This window comes from Loxodonta africana, chromosome 10 (assembly GCF_030014295.1).
Source record: "Loxodonta africana isolate mLoxAfr1 chromosome 10, mLoxAfr1.hap2, whole genome shotgun sequence".
In the NCBI taxonomy this organism is placed as follows: domain Eukaryota; kingdom Metazoa; phylum Chordata; class Mammalia; order Proboscidea; family Elephantidae; genus Loxodonta; species Loxodonta africana.
This window is the reverse complement of record NC_087351.1, coordinates 63063177-63086768: the sequence shown is the minus strand read 5'-3', so window position 1 is coordinate 63086768 and position 23592 is coordinate 63063177.

Below are 23592 nucleotides of genomic sequence, written 5' to 3'. Positions count from 1 at the left end.
ATTTTGGCCAAATACATTTGCTTGCCTTCCCAAATTTCACTTTCTTACTTTATTAACTAAAAATACTAGCATTCAGATGCCAAGTTTTCAGGGCCCTAATAGCTACTGAGAAATAATTCCAGAGACATGAGAGGAAACACCTATTGACTGAAACATAAAATGGGTTTGGCACGTCAACCTCGTGCTAATGGTTCAGGAAATTTTAAATAACATAATTATCCCCTTAAATTTATGGAACTAAGCACAGCCCATCTTCTTTATGCCAATCCTGTGGGTCTCACCCTGGCTGCACCCCAGAAGCATCTGTGGAACCTTTTAAAAGTACAGATTTCTGAACACAGCCCTCCAAGTTTATAACTCAGTACACCTGGGATGCAGCCTGGAACACTGCGCAGGTTTCACAGGTGACTCGGACAATCAGCTAACGTGGAAGGCACTCGCACTGCTCTTTTTATGCAGCCCAAGCATTCCAACATGTGACTCCCTTGGAGTCGCACTTTCCATTTTTTGGCATCAACGCAGCTTAGTGACAGTCTTTCAGCATCATCCCAGCTTCACAGCCTCAAGACTAAGGAAATGCAAAGCACATTCCATTGTCAGCTGAGATTGGACACACCTGGAATAGGTAAAGTAGACAAAGAGATCGGATAGTGTGGGACACTCCTCCATGTTTCCATCCAGAAGGAGTTTGAAAGCACTTAATCTCAAGCATGATTATTTTATGTCCCCTTTTAAGGTCCCTGTGGGGCGCCAGTTTTTGCTCGGCTACTAACCTAACAGTTGGCAGTTGGAACCCACTCAGAGGTACTGTGGAAGAAAGGCCTGAAAATCTGCTTTCATAAAGATTAAACCCATTGCCGTAGAGCGACCCTGTAGGACGGAGTAGAACTGCCTCACTGGGCTCTCAAGGCTGTAACTCTTTACAGAAACAGCCAGCCGCATCTTTCTCCTGTGGAGCAGCTGGTGGGTTCAAATTGCTGACCTTAGGGTTAGCAACTGAGCACTTAACCACTGTGCCACCAAGGCTCCTCTTCCTAAAGAGTACAGCCAGAAAAAAAGCCACATAGAGTAGTTCTACTCTATAACACCTGGGGTTGCTATGAGTTGACTCCACAACATCGGGTTTGGTTTTTGGTTCTCTTCTACTACCTAAGCATCGGTGGTTGAGTTAGTGGTGCAGTGGTTAAGAGCTACAGCTGCTAAGCAAAAGGTTGGCAGTTCGTAATCCACCAGCCACTCCTTGGAAACCCTAATGGGGCAGTTCTACTCTGTCCTATAGGGTCACTGTGAGTCAGAATCAACTGATTTGCAACAGGTTTGGTTTTGGTTTTGGTTTTTTGGAAGCATTGGTGATTGAGTTGATTCAAAAAATAGTATCTGAGAAACACCATTACCTGCTCGATACAGTAAAGGTACAAGGAAATGAGACAACATCCTAACCTACTTGTGACTCCCTAACATTTTTGTTGTTGGGTAGGAACACAAAAAAAAGAACACATAGATGTCTCTACCTTAATGGGGGTAGGGGGCTGAGTGGCAGGGGATGAGAGAATTGATACTATTTCCAAAGCAATAATCTTCCCACCACCACCCCTCGCTGAGACAAAATTCCACCTGGGTTCCCTTGGAGTAGGAGCCCTGGTGGCACAATGGCTAAGTAGTCGGCTGCTAACTAAAAGGCTCGTGGTTCAAACCCACCAGCCACTCTGTTGGCAAAAGATGTGGCAGTCTGCAGTCTGCTTCTGTAAAGATTCACAGCCTTGGAAACCCTATAGGGACAGTTCTAGTCTGTCCTATAAGGTTGCTGTGAGTCAGAATCAATTCAACAGAAACTGATCTGTCCCTTGGAGTCAGTCTTTCTGAAGCAATAATGTACCACCTCCACCATCAGGGAATGAAATGCTGACAATCAGAAGATCAAACCAAAACCAAACCCACTGCCGTCGAGTCGATTCCGACGCATAGCGACCCTATAGGACAGAGTAGAACTGCCCCTTAGAGTTTCCAAGGAGCACCTGGCGGATTCAAACTGCTGACCTTTTGGTTAGCCGTAGCACTTAACCACTTACACCACCAGGGTTTCCAATCAGAAGACAGCTACGCTTAATACAGTTTAAAAATGGGAAACCTATGTGAATGTTTCATAAACATACCATGAAAATAGAAAATGATAAAGAAGACATAGTTTTTTTTAATATACTTGTTTACATAGGCAGGGTGGAAGAGAAATTTTCTGCTTCAGGAATTACTACTTAATAACTGCAGCCCTCTTGCCCCCTCTAGAGGTCAAAAGTATGAATAACATGTTTGAAAAAAAAAGGATAACAGGAGCCACCGCTTCATTTTTCACTGCACCTCTTTCCTCACTTAAATAAAAAAATAAATAAGTAAGTCAGTATTAAAACAGAGAAACAAAATAAAGCCAAGATTTTAAAATTCCTCTGACACTTTCCATATACTCTGAAATTTGAAGCCCAAGAGTTTTGGATGCTTTATAAACAAAGCCATATCTATGGTGCTGGTCAAAAATACCCAAGATTGGTCTTAAAAGATAGGGAAAACCTACAGTACTGCATTGGCCTTCATGAATCTATTTCTCCAAATGGCTAATTGGAATTTATTCTGGAAACAGGAGGATGCTTTAGGACAGTATTCCTCCTCAGATCAATGCAAAATCATTTTGGAAGGACAACGGCTGACTTGGTTTCAGGTTTTCTGCATTTTAACTAGGACATCATTGTGGCCAAGCAACCTTGAACTCTAGACAGAGGTGTATACCAAAAAACCCCACGCTCTGAGTCGATTCCAGCTCATAGCAACCCTATAGGACAGAGTAGAACTGCCCCATAGAGTTTCCAAGGAGCACCTGGCAGATTTGAAATGCCAGCCTTTAGGTTAGCAGCCGTAGCACTTAACCACTATGCCACCAAGGTTTCCAGATGTAGGTGTACACGAAAGTTAACTTACCTCATAATTCTAATGAATCTATTCTGGCAGTAGTCACTGTATTATCATTTTCTACCTAGATCTAGCAGCTAACCTAAGGAAACAAGTCAAGGAGCCAAAGACAATAAACCTTAATAAAGCCAGTGCTTATGAGGCTATTCTTCAAGGTTTCGATGTAGCACTTAGACTAATTTTAGAAAGCTTCATTTCAGCCTAATGATTTTACCATGGAACAGACACTGATAATATTTGGACAGAAGGAGCAATGTTTCATAGCTGTGGGTTCAATTTGGGTAGCATTGTTTTATAAATACATAGCCAGAAGGTAAACTTCTCTAGCTTTCAAGATTATTACTGTAATAATTAACTATTCTTTCAGAAGAACAAACATCAATCTAGAACATTATTTGTGGCCACAGGCAAATGAGTAGATGGCATAATATAAACCACACCATGATGAAGTTCAAAAGGAGAAAAAGGAATTTTTAAAAAGTGATTCCATGCAAGTTAATATACAAGTAGCATCTCAAATCATTGGGGTAAAGACCGACTTTTTAATAAGTGGTGCCAGGACAACTGGGTAGTCATTTGGAAAAAAGATAAAATTAGATCCATATTTCACACTATGCAGAAGAATAAACTCCAAATGTATCAGAAATCTAAATGTAAAAAATAAAACTACACAAGTACTAGAAGGAAGTATGAGTAAATTGCTCTTCAATCTCAATGCAGAAATTTTAAGTCTGATTAAGAGTCAGAATCTAAAAGCAGTAACAGGAAAGATTGATAATTTGACCACATAAAAATAAAAAATACATGGGAAAAAACATCAACAACAACAGCAACACCATAAACAAAGCCAAAACAACCAACAAACCAAAAGAAAATGCTTGCAACAGACATATCCTTAATATGTACAGAACTCTTAAAAATCAAGGGAGGAAGAACAAAAAAACCAATAGAAAAATGAAAAAAAAAAAAACATGAACGGATAATTCACCAAGAAAAAAAAAAAAGACCTAAAATGACCCATAAGTATATGAAAAAAATGCCATTATTAGAGAAATGCAAATTAAAACAACATTGAATTGCCATTTTTTCTATATCACACTGGCAAAAATTAAGAAGTATGACAACACATCCTATTGGCAAGGCCCTGGGGAAACAGGCACTTTTGTACATTGCTGGTGGGAGTGAAGATTGGCACAACACTTCTGGAACGAAATTTGACAACACTTAACAAAACTATCGAGGCACTTAACTTTTGAACTCCACTTTTAGGAATCTACCCTGAAGATACACCTCCAACAATACAAAAATCGTATGTACAAGGTTATTAATTGTAGCATTTTTCATAATTGCAAAATACAGGCATATATACACTCTGCAGCTATAAAAAAAAATTAAGATCTCTATGAACATTATGGAGCATCTTCCAGGGTCTATTACATTAAGAAAGTAAAATGCAAGAGTATCTGTAGTATGCTACCCTTTGTGTACGACAGAAGGGGATATAAGAATATACATACGTATATTCTCATGTATGCAAAAAAAAAATACTGAAACGATAAGCCATAAATTAATGAGATTGGTGGCCTAAGACAGTAAATGGAAATAGGGCAGAAAGAAAGGGGAAAGACACACAGTATAGTAGGGATGAGAGGGGCACAACACTTTATGAGTATACTTTTTAATAACTCTGACCCTTAAAACCATGTAACGTTTCACATAGAAACCAAACCCGATCCCATCAAGTCAATTCTGACTCATAGCAACCCTACAGGACAGAGTAGAACTGCCCCATAGGGTTTCCAAGGAGCGCCTGGTAGATTCGAACTACTGACCTTTTTGGTTAGCAGCTGTAGCCCTTAAACACTATGCCACCAGGGTTCATACCACACAAAAAATTATTTATTTAATTAATTAATATAAACCAGGAAATGGATGGAAGTCACCATGGGATACAGTATTTAGTTTATGTACTATAGAAAGAAGTAAAAACAAAAGAACTGTGCAACAATAGTGCACTTGGTAAATTTGTTTTTCACAGGAACATAGGTTAGCGATTCTGGGCCACTTCAATTTGGATTACTACAGGTACAATCTGACTAATGGAGCTACACTGATATAGATTTTTGCTTAGCAAAACTATTTTTATATCATGGCAAATGGCCCACAGTAATTGGTGCCAATGGTAGTTCACTGGCAGAATTCTCACCTTCCATGCAGGAGAGCAGGGTTTGATTCCCAGCCAATTCATCTCATGTGCAGCCACTGTCCCTTCACATTTAAAATCAAGACTGAGCACCAGTCACCCAGAGGAATGGAGAACACAATAATGCCAAGAACTCAAAATGCATTCTTGTACTAGCTTTCCCTCCCTCCCTGTTCATTTTCCTTGATCTCTCACTTTTGCTCAACAGGATTGCTTCCAAATAAGCTATCTGTTCAACAGCCTTTGACTTGGGCTCAGCATTTTTTTTTTTTTTTAGGGTGGGAGAGAAGGGTGCAGGAGATAACCAAGCTAAGAAAGATATAAGCTTGCCCTTAATGACCAGTTAAAACACAAGCATGAAACTGATACCAATCAGAAGGAATATGTTAGAAAGTGTACTAAACAGTCATAAAGATGTCCACAAATAAGAATTCTACCCAGTGAGCAATCTGTTTCAGAAGGAGGTAGACTGAGGGGCAGAGAAAGATGGCAAAGTGAGTGGAGGTTCCCATTTACTCCTCCAGGAACTGGCCCACTGAACAGTGAATCAAAACAAGCACAGACTGAGATCTCAGAATTCTGGACAGCAGTTGAGGTGTTTTAGAGTCAGGGTGAGTCCAGAAGCAGAGGAGAAGGGGAGTGGGGATGGCACAGAAGCTGAGAGAATCTACTCTATAACATCTGGAACACTTGCTCATTGCAGCCATTTCGAGAAGGGGCTGGGCCACACCCCAAACAGGAAACACAGAAAGGGGGTTAATCTGAGGAAACAGTAGCCTGATTTTTTAAGGTGGCACAGATTGGCCATGGGAGTTTGCAGGCTGCACAATTAGGAGATGGTGAAGGGAGACCATGGTGCATGAAGAGAGTGCTGTTGAATCTCTGAGGCCTGAGATGGGTGGGCACTAGGACCATGAGGAACTGCAAAGGCAGCAGAGTGAGGGGAATGTATCAGGCAGACAGGCAACACAGGAAATGGCTGGCTCCCTGCCAAAAGCAGGACACTGTGGGAGAGCCTGTGCAGAGGTGTCCATAAGGGAAAAACATACATAGCCCCTCACCTTCACCACAGGAAAGTCGAGCCCCACCACTTACATCAGCATCTGCAACCAGCTAAACCCCCCACTGTGTACATGCATATTGAATTCCAAATATCAATCATCCGGAACTCCTGAATCAGCACTGGAAAAAAAAAAACTAAGGATAAGAGTGCCCTCTAGTGGTTCTCAAGAGACAATACCAGGCCTACTGCCACCACGTTGATTCTCATTCATAGTGACCCTGTGGGGTGAAGTAGAGCTGTCCCATGGGATTTCCAGGGCTATGAGTCTTTGTGGAGGCAGGCTGCCACATCCTTCTCCCATGGAGTGGCTGGTAGGTGTGGAACTCAGCCTTTCAGTTGGAAGCTAGGCACTTGGCTGCTGCACCACCAGGGCACCCAATCAGAAAATTTTCCCACAAAAACCAGAATACAAAATTTAAAGTAAAAAATAAGAAGAAAATGGCCCAAGTTCAACAAAAATTAGTAAAACACACAAAATCACAAGAGAGGGACCAATCAAAAGCAAAACATGAAGAGGCAATTTCTCCTACAGAAGCCAAACCAGTGGAAAAAATGGAACATTTTCAGACTATGGTGCTAAATAAGTCTAAAGAAAGCAAAAAGCACACAGAAAACAAACTAGTGAAGATCAGGAAACAAATGGAGGAACAAAGTGAGAGACTCCACAAGGAAACTGAAAAGAAAAAAAAAAGAGAAAACTACTGGAACTGAAGAATGAAGCAACTGAACTAGAAAAAGCAAGAGAAACACTCAACAATAGAGTCAAACAGACAGAAGATAGAATAAATAAATTAGAAGACAAAATAACTGAACTTACTAAGTCTCAAGGGAAATAAGTGAAAAAAAAAAACAAAGAAAAGTGAACAAACTCAAATGGACATAAGGGATTCAATTCAGAAACCTAACATTAAAATTATTGGAATTCTAGAACATCTGATGACAATAAAGACATAGAAACAATTCTCCAGGAGATAATCAGAGAGAATTTCCCAGACCTGAACAGAGAATCAAGCCTGCAAATACAGGAAGCTACACGAACCCCAATTAGAAGAAACATAAAAAGATCAACTCCACTCCATATCTTAGTAAAATTCTTGAAAACCAAAGACAAGGAGAGAAGTCTGAAAGCAGCAAGAGAAAAAACACAGTATAACATACCAAGGGTCTTTCTTGAGAATTAGTGCAGATTTCTTCCCAGAAACTCTAGAAGCCAGAAGACAATGGAGCAACATATATAAAATACTGAACAAAAACAATTGCCAACCAAGAATTCTTTATCCAGCAAAGTTGTCATTCAAAAACAAGGGAGGAAATCAAGACATTCCCAAACAAAAGCTCTGGCAATTTGCCACTTTCAGACCAGCTTTACAGGTATTACTCAACGGAGTACTCCAAAAAGAAAGGCAAGAACATTAAATAAATACTTGTATCTATAGATGGGAGCCCTGGTGGCACAGTGATTAAGAGATCAGCTGCTAAACAAAAGGCTGGCAGTTCGAATTCACCAGTCGCTCCTTGGAAACCCTATGAGGCAGTCCTACTCTGTCTTATAGGGTTGCTATGACTTGGAATTGACTCTATGGCAATGCATTTTTGGGGTTTTTATCTATACATGGGAATAAATAAATAATAAGAGACAGAGATCTCCAAAAAACACAACAACATATCATAGAGCAATCATAAGGACCAAGTATACAATATTTTCAGGGAATAAACTCAATAATTAAATTCCCCAAACAATACAACATCAAGTTTGTAAGAAATAAGTACAAAGTAAATTTATCAAATATAAGTTGAATATTGATGTTAATGGAGACACACCAACAGAGATGCAGGACAGAGGAGCATATCAGAAATAGAGTTATTATGATAAGATTGTATGTTAACTGTTGTTCATGTTAAACATTGTTGCAATTTAAGTTGTACAATGTAACCACTAAGAAATCACCAAGAAAAAACATTCAGAAGAAGAAAGCAAAAGGCTCATTATAAGAAAGCAGCAAAATAAAACAAAAACCGAAAAATCAGAATAAAAAAACAAAGAAGATACGAAACACTCAAAAAACAAACAGCAAAATGAGTGTGTTAGACACTTCGTTTTCAGTAATAACCTTAAATGTAAATGATCTAAATGTGCACACAAAAGGCAGAGAGTGGCAGAATGGATTAAAAAAAAAAATGATCCAACTGTTTGCAGTCTACAAGAAACACTTTAGACGTGAGAACACAAACAGATTAAAAATAAAAGGATGGAGAAAAATATGCCATGCAACCAGTAAACAAAAAAGAACAGGTATGGCCATGCTGATATCAGATAAAATAGGCTTTAAGTCAAGATCTAGTACAAAAAATAAAGGACATTCCATAATAATAAAAGGGTCAATCCAGCAAGAAGATATAACATAAGTATATACACACCTAACAGCAATGCTCCAAAATATATGAAACAAATACTACTATGAAAGGAGAAATAGACAACTCTACAATAATAGTAGAGGACTTCAACACACCACTTTTACTTATACACAGAACACCTAAAAAGAAGATCACTAAGGACATTGAGAACTTAAATAAAACCATAAGCCAACTTAGCAGACACATATAAAACACTTCACTTAGCATCAGAACAATACACATTCTTCTTCAGTGCACATGGATCATTTTCTAAAATAGATTATATGCTAGGACACAAAACAAGTCTCAACAAATTTAAAAAGATTGAAATCACACAAAGCATCTTCTCTGACCATAACAGTATGAAACTAGAAATCAACAACTGGAAAAATAAGGAAATAAATAAATACATGGAAACTAATACACTATTTAAAAAAAAAAAAAAAAAAACTACTGGGTCAGAGAAGAAATCAAAAGTGAAATTAAAAAAATTCTTAGAATCAAACAAAAATGAAAACACAACATATCAAAACCTTTGGGACACAGCAAAAGCAGTGCTCAAAGAAAAATTCATAGCAATGAATGCCTACATTAAAAAAGATCCAAAATCATAAATTTAAACCAACAACTTGAAGAAATAGAAAGGGAAGAGTAAAAGAAGCCAAAAGCTACCAGAAAAATAAATAAAGATAAGGGCAGAAATAAATAAAATAGAAGAACAATAGAAAGAATCGACAAAACCAGAAGTTGGTGATTTGAAAGGTTCAACAAAACAGACAAACCACTTGCTAGACTGACAAAAGGGAAAAACTAGAAGAGGCAAATAATCATATATAGAAATCAAATTGATGAAATTACAACTGATCCAACAGAGATAAAGAATCATAACTGATTACTATGAAAAATTGTGCTCCAACAAATTTGAAAACCTAAATGAAAGGGACAAATTCCTAGAAACACACTACCTACCCACACTAACACAGAGTAGAAAATTTAAAAAGACCTATTACAAAAGAAGAGATTGAAGATGACAACACAAAACTGCCAACAACAACAACAAAAGCCCAGGACCAGATGGCTACACTGGAGAATTCTACCAAACATTCAGAGAAGAGTTGAGACCATACTCAGTCTCTTCAAAAACACAGAAGAGGAAGGAACACTACTGAACTTTTTCTATGAAGCCAGTATAACCCTGATACCTAAACCAGGCAAAGACATCACAAAAAAGGAAAATTAAAAACCAATATCCCTTATGAACACAGATGCAAAAAACTGCAACAAAATTCTAGCCAACAGACTTCAGCAACATATCAAAAACATTATACACCATGATCAAATGGATTCATACCACAATTACAAGGATGGGTCAACATTAGAAAATCAATCAATGTAATCCACCACATAAATAAAACAAAGGAAAAGAACCATATGATCACATCAATTGATGCAGAAAAAACATTTGATAAAATTCAACACCCTTTCCTGATAAAAACTCTCAGCAAAATAGGAATAGAAGGAAAATTTCTCAACATAATTAAGGGCACATATGCAAAACCAATAGCCAACATTACACTCAACAGAGAAAGGCTGAGAGCCTTCCCTCTGAGAACGAGAATGAGACAAGAATGCCCATTATCACCACTCTTACTCAACACTGTACTGGAAGTCCTAGCCAGAGCAATAAGACAAGAAAGAGAAATAAAAGTTATCCAAATAGGAAAGGAAGAAGTAAAACTAGCTCTACTTAAAGATGACATGATCCTATACATAAAAAAAAAAAATAGAAGACCCTAAAGATTCCACAAGAAAACTGCTGGAACTAATAGAAGAATATAGCAACATTGATGAGTACAAGATCAACACACAAAAATCAGCTGGGTTCTTCTACACTAAGAAAGACTGCTCCAAAAAAGAAATCAAGAAAACAATACCATTGATAATAGCCCAAAAATCAATAAAATACCTAGGAATTAACCTAATCGGGAACACAAAAGACTTATAAGATGAAAATTCTAAACATTGCCACAGGAGACTAAAAGAGACCTATGAAAATGGAAAGATATCCCATGCATATGGATTGGAAGGCTTAATATAGTGAAAATGTCAATACTACCTAAAGCAATCTACAGGTACAACGCAATTCCGATACAAATCTCAACAACATTCTTTACTGAAATGGAAAAACTAATGACTAACTTCATATGGAAAGGAAAGAAGTCCCAATAGCCAATGCAATACTGAAGAAAAAGAACAAAGCAGGAGGCGTCACACTGCCCAATATCAAAACATACTACAGGGCCACTGTAATCAAAACAGCCTGGTACTGGTTCAATGATGGCTACATAGACCAGTGGAATAAAATTGAGAACTCAGAATGAAACCCAGCCATCTATGGACAACTGATTTTTGACAAGGTGTCAAAGTCCATTTGGTGGGGCAGAAACAGTCTCTTTAATAAATCATGCTGGCAAAACTGGGTATCTACCTGCAAAAAAATGAAACAGGGCCCATACTATACACCATACACAAAAACTAACTGAAAATGGATCAAAGACCTAAAAGTTAAACCTAAAACCATAAAATTCCTGGAAGACAACATAGGGAGAAAACTATGGGACCTAATCTTCTGTAAAAATAGGATAACAAACATAACAACAAATGCATGAATAGAAAGTAGATAAACGGGAACTCATAAAAATGAAAAACTTAGGCTCATCAAAAGACTTTATTAAAAGAGTACTCAACCTACAGAATGGGAAAAATCTTCACAAAGGACTTATTTGATAAGGATCTAATCTCTAAAATCTATAGGAAAATGCAACAACTCAACAATATAAAGACAAACAACCCAATCACAAAATAAGCAAAGGACATGAACAGAGCCTTCAGCAAAGAGGACATCCAAGCAGCCAACAAACATGAAAATATGTTCATGATCATTAGCCATTATAGAGATACAAATCAAAACCACAGTGAGATACCATCTTATGCCAGCTAAAATGGCACTGATTTAAAGAAAAAAAAAGGTAACAACAAATGTTGATGAAGATGTGGTGAGATTGGAACCCTTATCCATTGCTGGTGGGAATGTAAAATGTTACAGCCACTATCGAAAATGGCATGACACTTTCTCAAAAAATTACAAATAGAACTATCCTGTGATCTAGCAGGAAACCCTAGTGGCATAGTGGTTAAGTGATGATCCATAAATCCCACTCTTAGGTATATACCCTGAACCCATTGAACCCACTGCTGTTGTTGATTCTGACTCATAGCGACCCTATAGGAAAGAGCAGAACTGCCACATAGAGTTTCCAAGGAGCGGCTGATGGATTCAAACTGCTGACCTTGTGGTTGGCAGCTGAGCTCCTAATCACTTTGCCACCAGAACTCCAGGTATATATCCTAGAGACCTAAAAATAATGACATGAACAGACATATGCATACCTATGTTCATTGCTGCTTCATTCACAATACCAAATAAATGGAAACAACTGAAGTTTCCATCAACAGAAGAATGGATAAGCAAATTGTGGTACACATATACAATGGAACACTATGCAACTATAAAGAACAATGATGAGTCTGCGAAACATAACACGGATGGACCTGGACAGCATAGTGGTAAGCAAAATAAGTCAAGCGTATAAGGACAAATATTATATGATCACTCTTATAAGAAGACAAGAATAGATGTAATTGAGAGACCAATGTTCATTGGTCGTTACTAGGGAGAGAAGAGGGAGAGGGAAAAGTATATTTTAGATCACAGAAACTTGTTGTTTTTGGTGATGGAAAAAGCAGCACAGAATGTGGATTTAGCAAACTTTGCATAATCAAACTAAAAACGAGCATTTGAGCATATAAAGATGTGCATAGGAATACTGGTATTTGGGCATGTACAGGTATGTACATAGGTGAGAACAGATAGAAGTATCTATACAAAAAAAAAAAGCCCACTGCCATCAAGTTGATTCCGACTCATAGCAACCCTATAGGAGTAGAACTGCCTCATAGAGTTTCCAAAGAGCACCTAGTGGATTCAAACTGCCAACCTTTTGTTTAGCAGCCATAGCTCTCAACCACTACACCACCGGGGTTTCCAGAAGTATCTATAGTACATGTAAATACAAATACATGGGTGTAGGCATATATATTCACAGAAAACACAAATACAGATACTCCTTAGACATAACCAAATACCTTCCAAGATTGGTTTTCTGGATTTGAAAGCTTAGGACCATAGTCTTATGGGACAACTCAGTCAATTGGCATAACATAGCTCCCAAAAATCATGAACTGCATCCTAGTGGAGTAGTGTCTGGGGTCTTCAAAGCTTGAGAGGCTTCCAGCCAACATGGGGCCGCAGACAGAAGCACCACCCTGTCCCTCCACAGCATAAACCTCAAAAACTAAGTAAAACAGAGACAAATGTCATCCCTGGAGCCTGAAGTGCTAAATGAAGAGATAGAGAGCTCAGCCAAGCACGAAATGCCATAGGAAACTGACAGACGACAAAGTGAGGAAAGATAAGTGCAGAGGGCCCCATCAGCTAACACAGGAGGGATCTTCCATCTTGGACCCCAGTCGGGGATCAGCAGACAGGAAACATGGGAAAGCAGCTTCAGGGAACTCCCAGCAGGAGACAGAGCACCTGGTAACCAGTGATACACTCTTTCCCACCCCTCATTTTCTCCCCACTGCTCTACCTCCGAGCTTCCTGGCTGGCTGCGGTGGCTCCACCAGCCGGGAAATGCAGCGTCCATGCCATTTGGATTCGCCCCACCCACGTCAGAAATCGGCAGACTGGGAGTACAAGAAAGCAGCTTCACAACGTTCCCAGCAGGTGAGGAGCACCCAGTAATGAGGGATATAAGCTTTCTTAGCCCCTGGCCTTCTTACCCCGCCTGCCCCCGCAGCCTCCTCTGCTTCCTGCCAGCCGCAGTCTCTTGGCCTGGAGGCAACTGCTTTGGCCTCAGGCTGCTTGGATTCACCCTGCCCACACTGGACGGGCCCCTGAGCTGGTGCTGGTTTTTCCATCTCGTTTGGTTTCCTCTATGCCTCTACCATCTCCCCCTCCTTTCTCTGGAACACATGGCTCCGTGTGCCATCTTTCTTTTTGAAAGGCTTGAAGCCATGCTCGACTGGGGAACCACTCCCCCTGCCCGTGACACCACACTGGTGGGACCCCTGGGGCTTTTTTCCCCTTTGTTTTGCTTTGTTCCGTTTTGTTTTTGCAGCTCAGGAGCCCCTTCAAGATGGGCTGCACTGTGTAGCTTAGGAGCCACTCCCCCAACCTGTGCAGCCCTAAGTGTGATCCCCAGGGGCATCTCTTTTTTTCTTCTTTCTTTGTTTTTTTTTCTCTCTCTTTTTCCCTTTCTGTCTTCATTTCTCAGTTCTTGTCTCTCTACATCTCTTTTCCTTTCTCCTGAATACCTAGTGCTGTGTGACACCTATACCCCTTCTAGTTAGGCTACACTGTGCAGCTGGAGAAATACTTCCCCAGTCTTAGCAGCCCCACCAGTGGAACTCCAAGACTCTTGGGGGCTTTTTTTTTTTCTTTTCCAAATTTTTATCTAGTTTTTTTTTTTTTTTTGCTTTCTTTTTCCCTTTTTCTTTTCTCCATTTCGTATCTCTCCACTCCAATGGCAAGCTCCCTCAGCACTATTTTTTTTTTCTTTTTCTTGTTTGCTTGTTTTTGGTTTCTGTTTTTTTCTCCTCTTTCCCATATCACTATTAGCTGCACACATCACAACCTCCCCCCTCTTTCCTGCGTACCTGCACCATGCACTGAACATCACACCTCCAAGCAGCACAGGCACAGCCTACTGGAACCTGCCCAGCACTGATTCCTGGCCCGCCCTGTCAGCCCTCGTACGTGCCCCAAACAACCCATCCCAGCCTTTCCCCTTCAGCTGGACCTGCCCTGCTGCACCATAGTAAAATGACTGGCCCCGACCCTTGGACAAGAAGGTGAAAAGTATCGTGACTACAGACAAGCAAACAACAAAGAATACACAGCCTGCCTGCTCAGACATAACCAAATAAAACAAAACAAACAAACAAAAATAGGACCAAATAAATCTACAATCAAGAAACAAAGAAAATAACTACTGAATGCCCTGAAGACAACAGACAATATCAAAACATGTTAAAAAAAAAAAAAAGAGAGAGGTTGGTTCCAGTAGGTGTCCAAATAAAACACCAGGTGACTTTCCAGTAGAAGAAAAGGCACTAGAGCTACCTGACAGGGAATTCAAATCTCTAATATTCAGAGCAATCCAAGAGTTGAAGCAAAAAGCAGACAAAAATGAGGAAAAAATAGACAAGTTTTTGGAAAAGCAGACAAATTCATGGAAAATACAGACCAAAAAAATGGAACAGTTCAGGAAAGTAATACAAAAACAAAATGACAAAATAAATTCACAACTAGAAATCATACTAAAACAACAATTAGAAATCTAAAAGATAAACAACATTTCAGAAATGGACAGTGTCATAGAAGGGCTGAGGAGCAGGTTTGAAACAAGGGAAGACAGAATCAGCAAAATTGAAGACAAACACTTGGATACAACCCTGTTTCAGGAAAATCAGGAAAAAAAAAAAAAAGAAGAAACCCTGAGAATTATGTGGAATACAATCAAAAGCAAAAATTTGCGAGTGATCAGAGTTCCAGAACAGGGGGAGAAAACGGAACACACAGAGAGGATCACTGAAGAATCGCTGACAGAAAACTTCCCTAATATCAGGGTTGATGAAAAGCTGACAATCCAAGAAGCTCAACAAACCCCATATAGGATACACCCCAAAAGAAAAACACGAAGGCATATGATAATCACACTCGCAAAAACCAAAGACAAAGAAAAAATCCTGCGAACAGTTTGAGAAAAACAAAAGTCACATACAGAGGAGAAACAATAAGACTAAACTCTGATTAGTCTGCAGAAATCATGCAGTCAAGGAGGCAACGGGATGACAGATATAAAACCTTGAAAGAAAAAAAATTGCCAACCAAGAATAATATATCCTGCAAAACTTTCTTTCAAATACGATGGTGAAATTAGGACATTTCCAGATAAACAGAAATTTAGGGAATATGTAAAAACCAAACTTACAAGAATTATTAAAGGGAATCCTTCGGTCTGAAAACAAACAACGTCAGACCACAACCTGAATCTGGGACACAAGATTGTACCAGCCAGATACCAACCTAGGAAATGAACTCTCAAAGACTATCCAAAGCCAAAACACTTGCAACAGGGAACCAGGGAGGTTAATCTGTAAATGACAACAATGTCAGAACAAGAAAAAAGGGAATAAATGGTATAGGTATAGAACTTTCTAATGAAGAGGAAGGCAACACAATACCAAGTAATAATAGACTGGTTCAAACCTAGGAAGATGAGGGTAAGTTTCAAGGTAACCACAAAGAAAGTTAACAAACCTACTCATCAAAATAAAGAAGAAAAACGTAAAGTCTTAATAAAAATAAAATCTACAAAAACAAAAGAATTGAAAAAGAAATCCACAAACAAAAGGAGCTCAGCACAGGAGAGTAAGAGGAACAAGGAAAACGTTAGATGAGTCTATGAAGCATCTCATAATATGGATGCATCTGGAAGACAAATAATTCAATCACAAAAGGACAAATATTGTATGAGACCACTACTGTAAAAACTCATGAAAAGGTTTACATAAAAAAAGAAACAATATTTGATGGTTATGAGGGAGGGGAGGGGTAGGAATGGAAAAACACTTAATAGACAAACGATAAGCGGTAACTTTGCAGGATAAGACAGTACACAATACTGGGAAAGCCAGCACAACCTGTACAAGGCAAGGTCATAGTAGCTCCACAGACACATCCAAACTCCCTGAGGGACCAAATTGCTGGGCTGAGGGCTGTGGGGACCTTGGTCTCAGGGAACATCTAGCTGAACTGGCATAACAGTTTATAAAGAAAATGTTCTAAATTCTACTTTGGTGAGTAGCGTCTGGGGTCTTAAAAGCCTGTGAGCAGCCATCTAGGATACTCCACTGGTCTCACCCCTTCTGGAATAAGGAAGAATGAAGAAAACTAAAGACACAAGGGAAAGACTGGTCCAAAGGACTAATGGATCACATCTACCATGGCCTCCACCAGACTGAGTCCAGTACAACTAGACACGGCTACCACCATTCACTGTTCTGATCAAAATAGAGGGTCCCTGACAGAGCTGGAGAAAAATACAGAACAAAATTCTAACTCAAAAAGAAAGAGCAGACATGCTGGCCTGACAGAGACTGGAGAAACCCTGAGAGTATGGCCCCCGGACAGCCTTTCAGCTCAGGAATGTGGCCACTCCTGAGGTTCACCCTTCAGCCAAAAATTGAACAGGCCCATGGAACAAAACAAGACTAAAGGGGTGCACCAGCCCTAGGCAGGGACTGGAAGGCAGGAGGGAACAGGAAAGCTGGTAATAGGGAACCCAGGGTTGAAAAGGGAGAGTGTTGACATGTTGTGGGATTGTTAACCAATGTCATACGACAATGTGTGTACTGTTTGATGAGAAACTAGTTTGTTCTGTAAACATTCATCTAAAGATCAATTTAAAAAAAAGAAAAAAGAAAGCTTGCGAGCAGCCATCTAAGACACAACCATGGGTCTTTACTTGCCAGTAGCAAAACAGTAAGAAGGTAACCAAAGCTCAGAAAAGAAACAAGCCTACAGGAGCCACAACTTTGTCTACCCTGAGACCAGAAGAACTAGATGGTGCCTGGCTACCACCACTGACCATTCCGAGCAGAGTCACAATAGATGGCCCCAAACAGAATGGGAGAAAAAACGTGGAAGAGACTCAAATCCTTATTTTTTAAAAAAAAAAAAAAGCCAGACAAACTGGAACAGGAGAATCTATCTCCCTGAGACACCCTTTAAACCTAGAACCAAGCCTATCCCCTGAGATCACCTTTTAGCAAAAAAGCAGAGTGGCACACAAAATAAAGGATATTACCCGTAAGATGGGTGCTCTACTTAAAAACCATCTGTGTAAAACCAAAATGTCAACAATTACTCAGAGCAAAGACAAGAAGACAAGGGAGCAGGGAAACAGAACTCAAAAATAATGCTGGCACACTGTAATAAATATAATTAATGTCGCTGAACAATTTGTGTGGGAATTGTTAAATGGGAAATTAATCGATATGTAAACTTTCACCAAAAACTGAAGAAAATATTATTTAAAAAAAAAAAAAAGAAGAAGAATCTTTGAAGGAGTGACAGAATAAGCAGAGGGCATTCCATGGAGAGAAAACTGAAGAACCAAATCAAGTTGAGTTTCCTTTTGACACATGGAAAAGACTGACAGACACCCAGACAGCACTGCCCAAGGACTTCTTGTGTATGTGATCTCTTAAAGAAGCCCATCATTCATCAGCAACAAAAATGATAAATGAAAGCATTTTGACATGGGAAAGCAAATATTTTAGGACTGTTTATATGAAAGGTAAGTCCCACATTTTAAAAAGGGAGGGAGGAGGGAGAGAATTCTCTTGTGGAACATCAATTACAAAATATTTGGTTTATTTATGCAAGGAACAAAAGAAAAAAAAAAGACTAACAAATATAATTTCAAAATTTCAACTCAATTTGTTATTAAAAAGAAATTCATCCCTACAATTTTTAACAAAACAGCTGCCTAACAATTTATACCAATCCCAATCACATTTTCTATTTTGTACACAAACCTCTTCTCTTCATGGTAGTGTTTGTTCTTTTTTTTTTTTTTTAATCTATTAGCTACTTCCATTAAGAAGGAAACATAGGAAATATAAATTAAGACTATAGTTAGCCAGTGCCCAAGTTCCTTACCAAAAACCAAACCGGTTGCTGCCAAGACCAACTCATAGTGACCCTATAGGACAAAGCAGAACTGCCCCATAGGACTTCCAAGGAGTGGCTGGTAGATTTGAACTGCTGACCTTATGGTTAGCAGTCAAGCTCTTTAACCACTGTGCCACCAGGGACTGCTCTGAAAAGTCAGATGGAAATAGTCAACCACAAAGCATAGCATGTCTTAAACCCAGTTAAAAGCCATGCAAGGTTTTAAGGATAACTGGATAACAGGGCTGGCTCTCCTGGAATGGACAGCCACTCTCAGGTGTGATAAAACACACAAACAATTTTAGAGTAAATAAAAATTATAAAAACACTGTTTGATTCAAATGAGTTTACTCTTACCACTTTCACATTTAACAGACCTGATAGGCTGACTTTTAAACTTCCAAATCCCAAACCCATAAGGCAAGTTTCCTTAGTATGTCAAATCACGTTGCTTTCATTTACCTTTTTCAGTTTCTCAAACTATGGAATGCAAGAATTTAGGAAATCTAATATATTTTTTGGAGTACTAATCTTCCCAAATAGTAAACCTTAGTTCACTAAGACCAGGACCGCCACATAGATTTATATAGTTTGTACACTGCACAAATGTGTCTGACCAAATGGGGTGCGAGGGCTGAGGAAGGCTATACCTAGAAAGTTGCAGGTGTATACATATATACACAAAACTGTACATAGCTTCAGGGAATCCTAGACCCTTTGAAGTCCAGACCACAGGTTCAGAAATCCTGCTCTATTGATGTCTATCCAAACAAATGAGGTTTGTATTTTACCATATTGATTGAGAATATGTGGCTGAATCAATCCTACCTCAGGCATAAAACTAATTACAAATGTGCCTTATCAAGGTAAAGAAAGATTTATTTTTTTCTAAGTTAATTAACTCTATTGCCCTCTGCTGCAAAACATAGATTTTTATCTCAGTACTATCTTAAGAGGATAGCTCTCAAACATTTTCTCTGCTGCCCCATGAAAAGGTCACTCTCTAGCCTTTATAAATTTAATAAAGAGCAAACAGTATGGAAATTACAAGCAGAAGTCTCAACATTTGTAACTTTGTTATGTCTTTGTTATGTCTGCTTTACCTCACTGTAAAGTCTCACAATATTAGCAGAATTTCTCAATTGAGCTTATCAGTTACAATAGCTCAGAAGGGTGAAATGACACAGGAACATACCCTTAGACACATACACTCAGCTGACAGACTTAGCAAGAATCTTGGATAATAAAGGGGAAGGGCAGAAGCATCACACTTAATTTCAGGGTGCAGCTCTAAATTTAAACTCAATTCTGGGTTTGTGACATCATTACCCCTATACTTTAGGACAAAGAATGCCCCAATGTGATAGCCACATGATCTTCCACAATAAATGGTTTTTCTTAATCTCTGATTTTCTCAAAACATCACTAAAATAATAGTCAAGATCTTTTTTAAAACCATAAACCCACAGTGCCAAAAAAGAACAGAAGAGCACTTCTGTTTCAAGCAATTTAATTGAGTGGAGATCTTAAGAAAAATTCCCAGGACAGATGCCTAAATGTTCTGGATAAAATATGTTTTTTTAATCTTTTAAATTCATGACTCGGCATGAAAATAGAAGCTTCTTAGAGGCTAGAAATAAAATAAAAGCTTGAATCTAGTGAAGTAGCTAAGTGCAGGAGTCCCTAGGTGTTATAAAGTTAACACACACAGCTGCTAACCAAAAGGTTGGAGGTTTGAGTCCACCCAGAGGCACCTCAGAAGAAAAAAGCTTTAAATACGTCCCAGTCATTGTTCACGTATTCTCAGGATAGACTGAAGCTTTTCCTTGCCAGGGAGCTATAGCAGAAAATAATTACTTGATTTTGTGTTCCCAACTGGGGAAATTCAAGCCTTTCTCTCTAATGGCAGGAGCATCAATTTTTCTGGGACTGCAATTAAAGAACTTTGCAATGCCCTGCAACTTACTCAAAAACTTCACTATCCGTATTGCCCCCATTCTTCAGGAAAAGTAAAAACAAATGGAATCCTGAAACTCAATTTAGCAAATCTCTCAGAGACTCTCCAAGTTCCATGGTCTAGGATATTCCCATTGGCCTTAATGACTCCTTTATGGGTTATCCTCTCTTGACTTATGAGTAACAGGCCAGCCCAGGCATCTAGGAAACACACTACCTCAAGCAAACATGGCCAAATATTCAAGGGGCTCATGCAATAACTCAGTTTTATCAGCAACAGATATGAACAGTCTTTGCTCAACATCCTCCTAAACAAACTCTGTACAACCTAAAAACCAAAGACTTGGTTTTCTGAAAGAGACATTAAAGACAGACAGCCCTCAAACCCCAAAAGAAAATATCTTATTAGGTATTGTTAACAACTAGCTCTGCAGTGAAACTCCAAGGAGTTGATCCTTGGATTCATGCCTCTCAATAAAAGAGGTATAAATCATCTTTGAATCACTAGAAGATGTCTGCAGTGATTAAAGACCTCCAGCTGAGGGTTCTTCTAAATCTACCAGAAAGTCTTCAAGTGATAGCCCCCAACTAAAAACCTCTTAACCAAGTAATCCAATCAAGTGAGGTGGAGCTTCCATCGGAGAGCCATAAAATAAGACCACGGGTTGTCATCATGCTTTAATCTGCATTCTTTTGTTCTTTGTTTTCCTATCTGCTTTCCTCTTTTCTGGCTTAATGTTACCTTTAACTATGTTACCTATAAAGTCTCTGTTTTCTACTACTTTTTGTATTTTTAGCCATTCTTTGGTATGAGTCTAATATCTGGATACAATTTACCTATGAACTGGCTGGCTAAAGCATACAGCCAAACTGACTGTTGGGACTGTACACATTTTCGTTTCGGAGGAGCCACCCAATTTCCCATGGCTTCATTTAATAAATACTGACTTATTATTCCTGGTAATAAACCACGTAGATTTTCTCAATAACCCTTTAAAAAAATCCTTTGTTGTCAAGTTGATTCTAACTCATAGTAACTCTATAGGACAGAGTAGAACTACTCCATAGGGTCTGCAAGGCTGTAATCTTTACAGACAGGAGAAAGATGTAGCAGTCTGCTTCTGTAAAGATTACAGCCTTGAAAGCCCTATGGGGCAGTTCTACTCTGGGCTATAGGGTCACTATGAGTCAGAATTGACTCATCGGCAACGGGTTTTTGGTTAAGCTTTATGGGAGCAGATTGCCATGTCTTTTTCCCACAGAGTGGCTGATGGGTTTAAACCACTGACCTTTCAGTTAGCAGCTGAGAGCTTAACCACTGTACGACCAGGGCTCCTTTGATTTTCAGGGTAACTAGACTTAATCATTATGTGACTTCTTAGATGGCAAACAACGTAATAGGCTAGATGGGCAGAAATATAAAATCTTCCATCATATCACAGCTAGAAAGAAGGTTCCTGTCTCCAACAAAACCATACTCGGGACATTTTATAGGAGCTAGCTTTTCTGTCTGAGCTTTCACAGATACAGAGCTTGAGGGAACTAGAAAAAAAGATGGTACCTATTTGGAGACTGCCTCACTGTGTCCAGTTTTATAGGTAAACACATTACTTCTCTTTTGTTTTAGATCTACCTAATTAACGGTCTTGATACTATAAGTGGCACCAAATCATTACAAATCATTTGACAACCCTACAGAGATATTTTGACCAAAAACAGGTCACTGGGTGGTCATCAGTGACAGGTATTGGATTTGTGACACAAATGTTTATTGCAAACTAGGCAGGAGCTTGTTAACTTGGTAAACTGATGCCTGCCCTCTGCTGAGTCCCTGAGATCAACCTGAGTCCATTTTGATTCATAAGTTTCCCCTCCTGGAAAAAGACTGGATAACTTAAAGGAGAAAAACAGGGCCTTGATTTGAGAACTGAAACTCCCTAACTCAAGGAAATTTCTATATTGCTCTTTTCTCCTCAAGCCTCTTCACTTCATTAGAGGCCTAGAATTAGGTAAAGTCTACATGCTATGTTTCAGAGAAAAGCAGGAGAGTTAGACAATGGCACCAAGGCTATAGATAGCCTGAGCAGTTCTTGAAATTGAACAGAATAACAGCCCCATTAGATATAATGCTGGCGTCTTGAGAGGGAGCAGGTGTTGTTTTAGGGGAAGAATAGTGTGCTTGCATCTCTACAGCCCTCTCTGGCATCTTTAATATTACTAAAGAGATCCGATAAGCTAACAAAGAAATCATAAAATTAGGTAATGTGGCTAATAACCCTATATTTGCCACTGTGAGCTTGTCACATTAGAGATGAAATCTGTTTTTTGGCTTCATTTGGTCACTCTTGGCTCATGGCTTAAAAGACGACTCCAAATTGTGATTATAATCTTTCTCCTGGTACTTGCTACAGGGCTCAGATGGGTGATCCCAAGTTTTTAATGCTGTTGTGCAATTGCTGTCCCATCACCTGATTAAACAAGTGATCATCCAACAAAAAGGACAGAAAAACCTAACACATACGGAGGCTGAAACAACCATCTGGGTAACTGGATACATGATCATGATACCAAGATCTGGACGGATCACATCCCCAGCTGTGAATCCTTTATCTCAAGCTGGAGAATGACAATAAGGGGGGACACTGAGAAGTGAAACTATTTGCAACCACACAGCTTACTCTCAAGATTTACAACTTTACTATTTGTCTTCATTCACATGGCATCAATATTCTAGGAAACTCTTGCTCAAGAAGCTAAACCTTATTGTTCAATTTGGGAACGTCCCCAACATTCATTTATTTCAGCATTTTCCAGTTACCTTTGATTCCGACTCATGGCGACCCCGTGTGTGTCAGAGTAGAACTGCGCTCCGTAGTGTTTTCCATGGCTGATTTTTCAGAAGTAGATGACTAGGCTTTTTTTCTGAGAGCCTCTGGGTGGACTCAAACCTCCAACCTTTCCGCTGGCAGCAGAATGCATTAACTGTTTGCACCACCCAGGGACTTCTATCTTAATACCACACTGTCTTAGTCATCTAGTGCTGCCATAACAGAAATACCACAAGTGGATGGCTTTAACAGAGAAATTTATTTTCTCACAGTCTAATAGGTTACAAGTCCAAATTCAAGCTGTCAGCTCCAGGGGAAGGCTTTC